Source organism: Vidua macroura, chromosome 9, assembly GCF_024509145.1.
Source record: "Vidua macroura isolate BioBank_ID:100142 chromosome 9, ASM2450914v1, whole genome shotgun sequence".
Classification (NCBI taxonomy): Eukaryota; Metazoa; Chordata; class Aves; order Passeriformes; family Viduidae; genus Vidua; species Vidua macroura.
In genome coordinates this window covers 23,832,343-23,844,410 of record NC_071579.1, presented here as the reverse complement: position 1 = coordinate 23,844,410, position 12,068 = coordinate 23,832,343, and the positions used below count along the sequence as shown (strand labels likewise).

At 37.9% G+C, this 12,068-nt stretch overlaps 1 protein-coding gene across 8 annotated transcripts in view; it reads right to left on the bottom strand.

Annotated features, from left to right (window-relative positions):
- MAST2 (microtubule associated serine/threonine kinase 2) overlaps nucleotides 1-12,068 on the bottom strand; it is a 216,102-nt gene that overhangs the window by 64,889 nt on the left and 139,145 nt on the right. The window lies entirely within an intron of this gene.

Below are 12,068 nucleotides of genomic sequence, written 5' to 3'. Positions count from 1 at the left end.
GCTGCCCAACAATAAACACACTCGAGCTGCCAAGAACGACAATTTAATGCAAAAGTATTTTGCTGCCACAGGATACAGTGCATCTGACTATTATTATTTGTAAGCTTATTTTATTGCTGTTCTATAGGAAACTAGAGAACTTGATGCAGAAAAAAATACAACTGAACTGCCAACTGTAATAAACAGTAATAAAGTTGAAGCACCATTAAATGCTATTCAGGCTCTTTAGTGTACTTAAAGCATTCCTCAGAATTATCCAACTGATTCCATACAATCTCCATTTACATTCATGTATTATTCAACAACAGTCCATCCAAAAACTGATTGCCATTGTGCACATCTCATGGAAAAACTAACAGCCCGATTTTAAGAAGCTTAAAATCCCAGTTCACAGATATTTTTAACATGTTTCAGTTACACTATTCCAGTAACTGCTGAAAAAAGCCCAGAATGTTCAATTCTAACATTAATACCACATAATCATTGTTTACATTAGCACAAAATCTTTCTTGAAACATTAAATTCCTGAGTATTCTAGTGTAATAGATATTACTATGTAAGAAATAAAAAAAAATCTGGGTATTTTAGTATCAAATATAATGTAAGAATTTAAGATCTTGCTCATTAAAAACCACTAGTACAGTGAGAAAACAGAGCTCCATTCTCTACAGTTTTATCTCTTTGCTAAAGAGAGTTCCTCAAGCACACTTTACCACAGCAATGTCTGGAGCTGACTATGGAAACTTGGTATATTTAAACCACAGCATAACAGGGGAAGTGAACTGTCCCAAACTCAGAGCTTTTTAACTGCTTGCCTGCATTTTCCCAATTGAACAGAGTCTTATAAACCCATTTTCTTTGCTGTCTTTGCCAAGATAAGGAGCCAAAAGAGAAGGGGTTAAGGGGATGGAGAGCAAGCACAGCTGAGACCCTTTAAAATAGGTCAGGTTTACACAAATGTACTCAGAGGAGGGAATGGCTTGGAGTGAAAGCCTAGCCCAAGTTGGGAATAAAACATTATTCTTTTTGCACCCTCAGCACTGGATAACTTTTAATTTTCCTGGATCTCTCATCTGAAAAAGAGAAACACCACTTGAGTCTGTTTAGCTATTGCTATGACTTATGTGTGTTGGCAATAAGGCAAAACTTAAAACACAGACACTAAAAATACAACACCCAACTTCTCAAATTCATGTTCTAATGCTGAGAAAAATACACAAGTACAATCACACTCTCTACTGGTGGAAGAGAGCTCTCTGCATATAGAGAAAAATCTTTTAGCAGATGTAGGAATCCTAGAGGAAATGCAGAACAAGAGTGATGAAGTTCTGGTAGGCACTAAAACAAAAAAGGGTGAAAAGGGAGTAGGTAACAAGCAGACTTCAGTGGGATGACCTCTTCCCCCACAAGTCACTATGACAGCATTTGAGCACCCCCTAAAGAACAGTTAAATATGAAGGAAGTAAAGCTGGCTTTAAGCAGGGCTTAGTGCCAAAGAAATTCAAAGCAGTCAATTTAACTGTTGGCAGAAGCAGTTCCACTGAAGAAAAAATTATTTCCTGGAAGGTTCATTTTAGCCAGACAGACAGTGCTGGGCTCAAAAGTGAGCTACCAGGCCAAAGATAATGAGGAGATCATATTATTAATCCTTTAAATTGCATTATTTATTATTTATTACCATTTGTGAATTCTCAAAACAATACTTTATGTTTTCTTGCTCAAGAATTAATTCAACCTACATAAGGAAACAGGAGTAATAGGAGAAAGTAAAAGGGGAGAAGGTTGGCTATATCTTACTTTTTAACTAGAAAAAAATCAGTTTTTAACCTGTCCAGGGAGATTTCAAGCATTATTATTTGTTTATAAGCCAAAGTTTTGCTGTTTTCATTAAACACAAGGTGAGTCCTGCCCTGAACCTCCTTACTTCTCACAATTTGCTATGGGTCTTGTTAACCTTTTTTTTTTCCTCAGATCTCACTTCATCATTTCAGAGAGCAAATCCCCTCCAGGTCTTCCAGCTTAGGCAAAATACAATTTTACAAGCACAGAGTTTCTGTAGGACCCAGGGCTGTAGGGCCAAGCTCCAGAGGTGCTGCCCTCCCTTCCCTGGTCAAACACCCACACAGACAAGAAACGTGTGAGATCACAGGAACACCTCGGTTTAATTCTAAAAACATAGATAAAATGGTATCTTACACTGAAATTGCTGAAACAATGCCTTTGCATCACTATTGAAATAGAGCTTTTACTCTGTTTCTGGAGTTAACTTCTCTGCCTGCACTAAAAATATCATTTGTTACGTGTACTGAAGTGTCCCCAGCGCGCTCCTGAAACTGAACCCTGCAGGACGTCGGACGGGTCTGGTAACTGGACACTGCTTTTGGACCCACTGAAATGTGCCCCCGAGGCAGCAGCCTTGCCCAGAGTTATTTCTGAGCACATTTGGCGTTGTACCTGAGACCTGCACACAGCTCCCAGCTCTTCATCTGCACCCCAACCAGCCTCCTCCTCCTCACCCACGGACAAGCCCAGGGCAAGTCTCTAAAATGAGCACCACGAGTGCACCTTGTTTCATGTGCCTACTCTGAAAAAGTCTGAAAAAGAAATCAATGACTCAGTTTCAGCATAAATCGATATCTGATTCTTTACTTTAGCAGTTTACTCAGGGGACATCTTCAACTCACCAAGCAGAACTGATTAATGCCCAGGAGGCATCCGTGTAATGAAAGCAAGGGCCAGAGAAAAAACCAATGTAAATATAAATAACCAACCACCACTATCATGCAATTTCATAGTGATGCTGGTTATTATTAATGAATAATGATAAGGAAGTTTCTCAAAATCCATCTGAATGTACAGGCCTTGAGGAATTTCTCATAGCTGAAACTGCTGGAGTATGTAAGTAAACAAGATAACACTGATTGCATGAGCCTCCTCATTGACTCGGACAGAAATCGACATGAAGAAATAAGGTATTTGGGAAAAGTATAGCTTAAATCACATTTTGGTTACTATTCATGAATGCATTTTATTCATATTAGTGATTTGTCGTAGAATCACTAAGATTGGAAAATACCTACCAGATGATCAAGCCCAACCTTTGACCAAAAATTTTTATTTTAGAATTTTGTAAACTATCTCAGAGTAGTTGTCAGAGTGCCAGATTAACTCTTGCACGAACTTATTTCAAAATAGCATTTCAGAAGCCAAACATCAGACTTGTTCCAGATTTGACACTCCATTTAGTGACCTCAAATCCCTATGAACTGGGATCCAAAATTCAGAGCAGTCATATCTACTAAAGTTATTTGTGGTTACATATTTTCCTAAAATATAATATCACCTAACCAAACTTCACCAGATTCTCCTCTGATATTACAGAAGTTTGGTTTCAGTTGATTTGCTTTACAAAGAGTTCTTTATGAGAAACAGACATTTTGGAAATGAAAATAAGTATTTAAAATTTTTATTCACAATGACAGAAAATTTACAAAATCCAAAATCTGCATGTCAATGAATGCAGCAGCTGCACAGCAATGTTAACTAGATGTGGAAGTTATCGTCTTAATTATAGTAATTCAAAGATGGAAGCAATTTTGTAAGCTTTAGCACTACCAACAACAGGGATAATTAGTTCTCTAAAATAGATAAGTAAGCATCTGGTTCAACTGATTCTTTTTTTTTTCCATATTCAAGAATAGTTTAAGAATTATTCATCCTAGAATAACTGGAGGGAAAAAAGTGTTATTATTCATGGTGTAGGTTTGGGGGGTTGCACATTCCTACAATAAACACTTCTTTTGTTGTAAAGAAATACAATTACACACAGTTAAGATACAAAGGATGGAAGCACGAGTCCAACAAGCAACTTCTTAAAGATTGCAAGTAGAGTCTCCACCACAACAGACACAGAACTATCTTCTTCCCAACATCACCCAGGAAAACTGCTTTTTATTTCTTGTCATTAAAGTCCCAGGAGCCAGGAAACATCCTGAATTTGGATTCCTTCCTGGTTCTTTTGTCCAGACTAAACAACTAAGGAGCCTTTGTCCAGTGCATCTCTGGACAATCTGTACCTGCCATTGACTCCTTTATAAGATCAATCCCTGACTCCCATGATCTTGAGACTGGATTACAGTACTCCTGTTTCCACCATCTTTGTGAAGAACTTCAAATAGGATTTAACTTTGAAACCTAAATAAAAACAACAATGAAAACCAACTGCCTGAGTGCAGGGTCCTCTTCCATAAAAAGTTTTCCACAATTTAATTACAACAAACACAGAAACAGATGCAAGTTGTTCAGCAAGCCAGGCTCTACTCAAATTTGCACTGCCCATTGTTTTGAAGCCCATGAGACAGAATAAAACTGGACAAAAAAAGAAGAGCACAGAGGAAAAAGATGCAGTCAACTTGTGAAATGTGGGTTATACTTCTGTACAGGTATCCAGAAAGTGCACAAGGGTAAAACACACAAAGGACATAATTTTCCACAATGCCACCACACCTTTCAGCGTGCTACCAAGCACATTAGCCGAGGTGAACACACTCGGCAATGCAAGACTTACAAAGCAAGGAGTAAAATGGGTGCAGATGGTCCTTTTGTTTTAAGGAAAATTAATATCTTTCTACTTAGGAATTAACTTATTGCATTAAAGACCATTTCCCTTTCATCTAAACCAAGCTATATGTTAGACAAGCCCTCCTACTTCATTTAGACCTTGAATTGAAGAAGCAGCATCACCGCAAGCTAAGAAATTACAAAAGAAAAAACTGGGATTGCCAGTGAACACCAAATTTATGTCTAATTTGCCTAATGCTTGAGGCTGGTGCCCACCTGCTTACATCAGTCTGTATAGTCCAGACCTTTTGCATTATTAACAACATAGGAACAACTCTGCAAAGCCAAACAAAATGAGATGTCACAACAAATTACAGTGACTGGTACAGCCTTTCTCAACCACATGAATTCACTTTATCCTGAACACATTCCAAGCCTATCTTTGTTTTAGCATAAAAGAACAAAAGTAAGAACAAATCTCTGATTATGGAAGAGAGACCCCAGAATAAATATAGACATTATTTAAAGGGCAAAAACATAAAACAAACCTTCTCAAGCACTCTTATCTCCTACTTCAGTTGTGTTATGCATTATATTGCTATGAAGTTACATCACAAAGTGTGAAAGGCTGATTGAATGAAAGCTAAGCATTACTGCATACTTTCATTTCCCATTTCCTTCAAATCTATTATTAAATGTTTCACATAGCATAGCTGTTTTTAAAATAAGTCTCTACTTGGCAATTCTCATGGAAGCTGGTTTATCACATTTCTTTTCCTCCAAAAAATACAAGCAAACAAATTCCAGAATGAAATGACATAGTGATTTTATATTGTTTCAAATCCTCTAACCGTGAAGTGTACAATTACATACAGGTGTGCAATATAACAAACCTGCTCTAGACACTCTCCCCAAAGATGCACCCAAGAAACAAAGCAAATGAGCTGAAAATGGAAAGAAAGTTTTTCAGGTTTAACGTAAATGTTGCGTAAAATAATAAGAAAACTCATTTGGTTGCTTTGCAGCACACAAGATCAGTTCTCTTCATTTCAGAGCATTTTCTTAGTTTAAGAATCAAAAAATGCTACAAATTAGCTCATTACCAGCTACCTGCAGTTCCAAACCTCAGCATGAGGATTAATTACTACTCTAATTTTAAATCTATTCTAACAATACACTATTCTAGAATTAATCTCCAGCCTGTCCAGGGAGTTGCCTCTACTGCACAGAACATAGGTTTTCACAGGGCCGAACAGTAGAGTGATAACCAGGGTGGCAACATTCTGAATAAAACTAGGGTGTTTGCAGTCAAATTATTTGCACATTTTAAAAATACATGTTCTTAAGGTGCTTTCCTGAGCTCCACTGGAAAGGTTTTGCTCTGTTGGTAAGACTCATCCTCTCCAGCTATGGAGACCAACTGAAGAGTGTCAGGGTTTGTGCTTGCTTGGCAGAATGTTACACTTGTGATGTGCTTTCCTCCCAGCCACATCTCTGCTGTGGCTTTCAGACGAGTGCTGGGCCATGCTTCCACCCCTGGTGCCTCTGCTGTTTTGCACATGAGCCTCTCTTACTGCCATCCTCAGCTCTGCAACATCAACTTTCTTAAGCATCACCCAACATATTTAACTTGCAAGCAGCTTCCAGCACAGCAGAGCGCAGAAAATCCTGAACAGAACACGGCACCGCATCCGGACAAACGTGCCAGAAGAGCAGACAACAAAGAGAGCACGCTGTTAGACAATAAACCCACTCCCCCATTCCTCATCTGCAACCAATTCCAACCATTTTTAGGTAGCTTTTTGTAAAACCACCATCCCTCAATTTTTCAGTTCTACATACCTTTTGACAGAAAGGCTTTGTAGATATTTTGGATTTAACATAGAAGCTAAAGGGACCAAAATATCTGACCTTTTAAAAAATACCCAAAAAAACAAGGTAAGCTGCAACATATACATTACCATGCTTTGCACCACTGATACATCAACCCTCTCATCCCTCCTCTCTTTCTGACCCTGGCACTGGCCTAACCATTGCCTGCTATGAGAATCGTGCTCTTTTATCTTATTGGGATTCTATTTTGCCTTTCTTAATTTTGCAGAATTTGAATATATAAAAAAATATTCATTGAATAGGTAAACAATTCTCAAATTCATCCCCATTTCCAAAATGTAGTAGGTAATGACATAGATGCAGAAAATCAATCTCAATCTGTCTATCTTACAACGATAATTTAAATTTATACTTTTGCTTCTAAACTTAGAAGGTGAGAATGTGCTTTCTATTTTCATCACCAAGACCCTCTCCTTCCTAAAGCAATAGTGTTTCCCAACTCTTAGCAGCTTCTTACAAAATAAAACCAAAAGAAAAATATCAGCATCCGTTTAATAAAATTTGAAAAAAAGAACAGGATACTTCTAAAAGACAGTCCAATGAAGAAAGGTTCATTTCCTCAAGAGGGTAAAACCACTTTTCTATGCAAGTATTAAAGTACATATATACATGTACACACAAACATTCAGCCTCTAAAGGCCTTCAAACGGAAGCACTGAAAACAGTTTATTGCTCATGTTTGCACACACACAAAGATGGGAGAAAGATCCTCAAAAACATCTCTAAAAAATAACAGCAAAGCATGAGTGTATTAAGGCAGACTGATAATAGTCCAATGGACATATTAAGAAAATATCTGGGCTTAACAAACTTGTAATCTCAGTAGGCAGGCTACAAAACTTGACATTTGTCTAGGACTAAGCTTAGACAGGAAAATGCCACGCTCTGCCTGCCTGGACTCCACCAGGGCTGAGCAGAGCAGTTCCCTACCAGAGCAAGACAAAGGTGAGACGTGTTTGCCAAGGTGGTGCTTTTAATTCAAAACAGATACAGAGAGAACATATGGTGGCTCAGGTTGTTCCCTTCAGCTTCAGAAGAGGAAATGCTGCTTGGGACCTTTCTAATCAATGCACTCACAGAATGGCAGAGAGGGAATAGAGGCTACTGACATAAGAGCTGGCTCTAAACGTCAAAGAAGGGGGCACACAAAGAAGGAGCTGAAGTTCTGTGGACATTGAAAACTCAGTGTAGCCACTAAAACTGGTGTAAATTCATGTACAGAGATACACTGCAGTGCTGAAATAAAGCATTCCATTTATGTGGTCCTTACTCATTTACACAGACAGGTCTGTCAATAAACCACTCTCCTGGATAAAAACAACACACTTAAAAAGACATGAAAAAATTATTTACAAAAACACATTAGATATCTATACTGCAGTGTTTATCAGATCAAATAAGCTGACTACTAAAATAATAAGAAAATACACCTGTAGAAGGCATTTCATGTTAATGGAGCAACAACAACACAAAGGGTAGGAGAAGAGGGGGAGTCCCTGAGTGCAGATCCTGCCCTGGCACACAGAGCAGCCCTCAGATCTGCAAGCAAGGGGAAGTTTCTGGAACAATCAAGCCTGATTACATGTTAAACTTCATTCTTTTGTGTAAAGCCTACTTGCTGAGCCAAATGTTCATTATCCAACAGCCATCAATTTTTCATAGAAGGATGGCTTTTTCCGTTTAATAACTATACAAATGTGTACTACAAATAGATACACACACACACAGGGTTTTGAAATTTTAGAGGACTGAAGCTGGAACAACCATTCACAAAACTGAGCAGAAATAAAACACAAACATTAGAAGTCACAAGCTGACAGCTAAAGCTTGTACCAGCAGTACATCCAAAGGGTGAAGCAGCTCACCACTGCCAAGGAAGGGTACTTGTTTTAAGAGCTATTCTACCTAAGAATGCTGAAAAGTAAAATCAGAATCAATTCCAGTTACAGTATGATGGTAGAGAGCAGTACATATAAATATATGAATGTATCAAAAATAAATGGATGGTAGCAGTGATAACAAAAAGAAATCATAAAAGAATGAAAAAACTAAAATCTACTAAAATCAGAGCCATAATTTACACAGTTGTTCAAAAAATAGATATTTAATAAATGTACCTCATGCAAAATTGGATCAGAATGCAAGCAAAGAAACTGCTAAAAGCTTTTTGAGTGCTTTATATACTTATTCATAACTAAAGGAACTAAGAACATCTGAGCATTATTTTTACAAATGGTGTCTAACAAACTTCAGCAGAAACTCAAAAGCACAGGAAAACACAGCCCAAATTTTCTCTGAGACAAAGTGGGGAAAGATAGGGTTGTTAAATAACATTAGCCTATTTCTGTGTAAAAGATTGTTGTAAAATTCATTTCTGGGAGCCATGTATTGTGAAATCCCAGCATTCCTGCTGCCCCAGTTCTGTTCTGCATATAGTCTGAAACCAGCATGGCCAGCAGGAAAACAAATGAGACCCATGAAAATTGCAGAGACACAGAGGAAGACAAATGCAAACACTTAGAGAAAGTCAGGTATTCAAATTCCATAGCAATCATGCTTAATTTAAATTAGGTCTGCTAATTGTAACATCCTAATTTACCATGCAATCAAGACTGGAAAAAAATTACAGGACAGGAAAACGCACAATATACTGGAAATAAGTAATTTCAAATGCCACCGCAGGATCCAAGCTCGCTTCCTCAGAGAACAAAGATTCAGGGCAAGACTGTTCTCATGTGTGCCTGCAGAAGATTTTTTACCTCACGTCACTGTGAGTCTCTCCTCTGGCACATGCTCACTGCCAGTGTCGCATGATACCAGAAGAAACTCCTTCAACATCAAACAGACCACGTCAAGTGACGTTCACATCTTCTGTTAATTCTGAAGGAGTTTAAATTACGTGCTTAGTGCTACACAAACACAGCAGGCAGCAATGAATATACGGGGAGACATCATACTGATATATGAGCATAACATTTACTTAGATTTTCAATACATGACTAAGCTTTGTCCTCATATAGAACATGGCAGTTGAGGCATTTTTGTGGAAAGATAGTGATTGATTAAGCTAACAATCCAAAACACATCCAACTTACTGCATAGCATTGCCTTCTCTGGACCCTTCCACCTTCAGCTGACATATAACCAAAAAAAAACCGCACCAGAACAGTCTTTAAAACTAAATTTTTAAGAGGCCTGGAATAAGCTATGATATTTCACTACAGAAGTGTATTTCATTTTATCAGCAAATTACTCTAAAGAACACAAAGGTATTAATCTGTAGTCCTCAAAATAAAAAAAAAGATAATTCGGCTATGAGTGAAGAAAAACTATTCAGGGATTACCTGATAATTACAAATGTAGAAACAAATAACTTCAAAGGTGTTTTTCTTAATGGTTTAAAAAGATATTTACTTGCTGAATAGAGTAACTAAAATAGTGGCCAATCCAATGTGTTGAGCCCCTAGCTGAAAACTAACTAATTTCTCTCAGGTAGGTGTCTGGTGATAGAAGATGACAATGTATCTCTCAGTTCCTTAAGTAAGGTCTCCTTTTTATAAAATACATTTTTCTGTAAGGTGTATAGGCCCTTGTAAGGTCAACATCCAGCTGGCAGTAAAATAACAGGAATCCCAAGTGCACCAGAGAACGTCTCTTAGTTTGCCTGACCACAACTTCACACCTGTCCAAAGAACAGGGGCCTCCAAAGGGTCACATCATGGCATGGGCAGGGGTTCCTCACATCCAGATACATCTCCAAGTCCATCCCAGAGCTTTAGGCTGGTGGGCACTCAGATTTAAAATGCGCTTGTCAGAGACAAAAACAGTCAAAATAAGCAGATGCACAGACTCTGTAAGGATTCCAACACCCAAATGTGTCGACTTCAATTAAACACAAGGACTGCACATTTCCAGGCCAATCACGTGCCAGTGTGTACTCTCTGCCTTCCTTTCCACAGTAGAACTGACCTGATGTGAGCATCCTCTGTAAAGCCCAGGATCTCCCTTTTCTTCATACCTGCCCTCAAACCAGTCTCTTACCCCAGTATTGCATTTAGCTCACTTAAAACACCAGTGCGAAATTATTTTATACTCAGCAGTCTCACTCATGTGAAGGATCCAAATAATTCATGAAATTGTCTGCAATTTGTGTGTTGCTTCATTTCCTCTCCACAAAGGTTTTGACTTGAAAAACTGGTTTGTCCTGGGCAATAGCCAAATGCTCATGCAAGAGAGTTTCGATCTGAACAAAAAGCTTTCAGGCTCATAACTTCAGTGTTAACCCTCTAAGACCCTTTCCTGGGGTTTTAGTCAAGCAGGGAAACTGCCAACAGTATTAAAAATAAACATAAAATATGATTTACACAGAATCCCACATAAACTAGAGTCCCACTAAAATACAACAGTCCAGGTGAATTGCCTGAATCATTACAAATGTTTGGGGGTTTTAGGAGGACCTCCCTTCCATTCATTGGACCAGCCTCCTCCATTGTATTTAAGTAGTGCAAATATCCTGTAATGGAGAGCATATTGGAAGCTCCCCAAAACTCATCCATTAGTGAGCAAAATATCCATTACATTTCCATGCAATCCAACAGACTATTGTCATGAAGAGATTTTCAGGAGATAAGGTGGAGATTTTTTCTCCCCTAAGCAGTGCTTTTGTCCTAAGGCCATATTGAAATACCTAGCAGCAGTAATTTGAATGAAATTTCCTCTCCAATTATGAGTGTCAGATGGTCATTTAATATGCTGAGCTAGGGAAAAAAAATTGAGCTAAGTATTATCAAAAGCATCAGATCTCCAGGTCTTTCCCATCCTTCCCAACATAAGGGAAATATTTCTTATGTTATTCATTTAAGCAAGGAAATTTGTGGCAAGACAGCTGTCACTTTAAAGTTAATTATAGTATAGACTCACATTTTTAATGCTAGCTTTATGTTACCACTAAAAAGTAAGTATTCTGCTAGGATCAAACTAATTGTTTTTCTTCAAAGTGACAATGTATATATGGAGGAGGTGGCATCCTTCTGACACGCAGCTTTTAATGTCAATTTAGATGAATCAGCATAAAAAAGACACTGAATACATTTGGGGGAATATGTAGTTACCAGAAAGTACAGTTACCAGAAAGTTACCAGAAAAACACCAATTCATCAGAAAGCACCATTTATGTTCTTGGCCACCTCATTATCTCCATTACAGTAAAAGGTGGTTTCTCTTACTGTTTGTGACTATTTCAATAATGAATAGCATTTTTCTTAGTTACTAAGGAACTGTTTGTAATGAAATACAATGATTTCCACAGAATCACTGATCTTAGAGGTGTTTTACTACTTAAAGATTGCTTTACACTTTATAAGCAGTTAACTCTTGTTATTTTAACAAATTACTGTATCACTAAAGCCCTTTCATTGAAAGGAGAGGAGGAAAGAGAATTAAAGCATCAATGGCAATTGTGGATACAAATCCAAGATGTCCTTCCTCACAGAATTCCACTGTTTTCATCCTCCAGAATTATCTTTCAAGTTGCTTCAACATACAAATCTCCCATCTTAACTTTGCAAAGAGAAAGTCACTAAACAAAAGTGAAATCATTAAAACCCACAGCCACA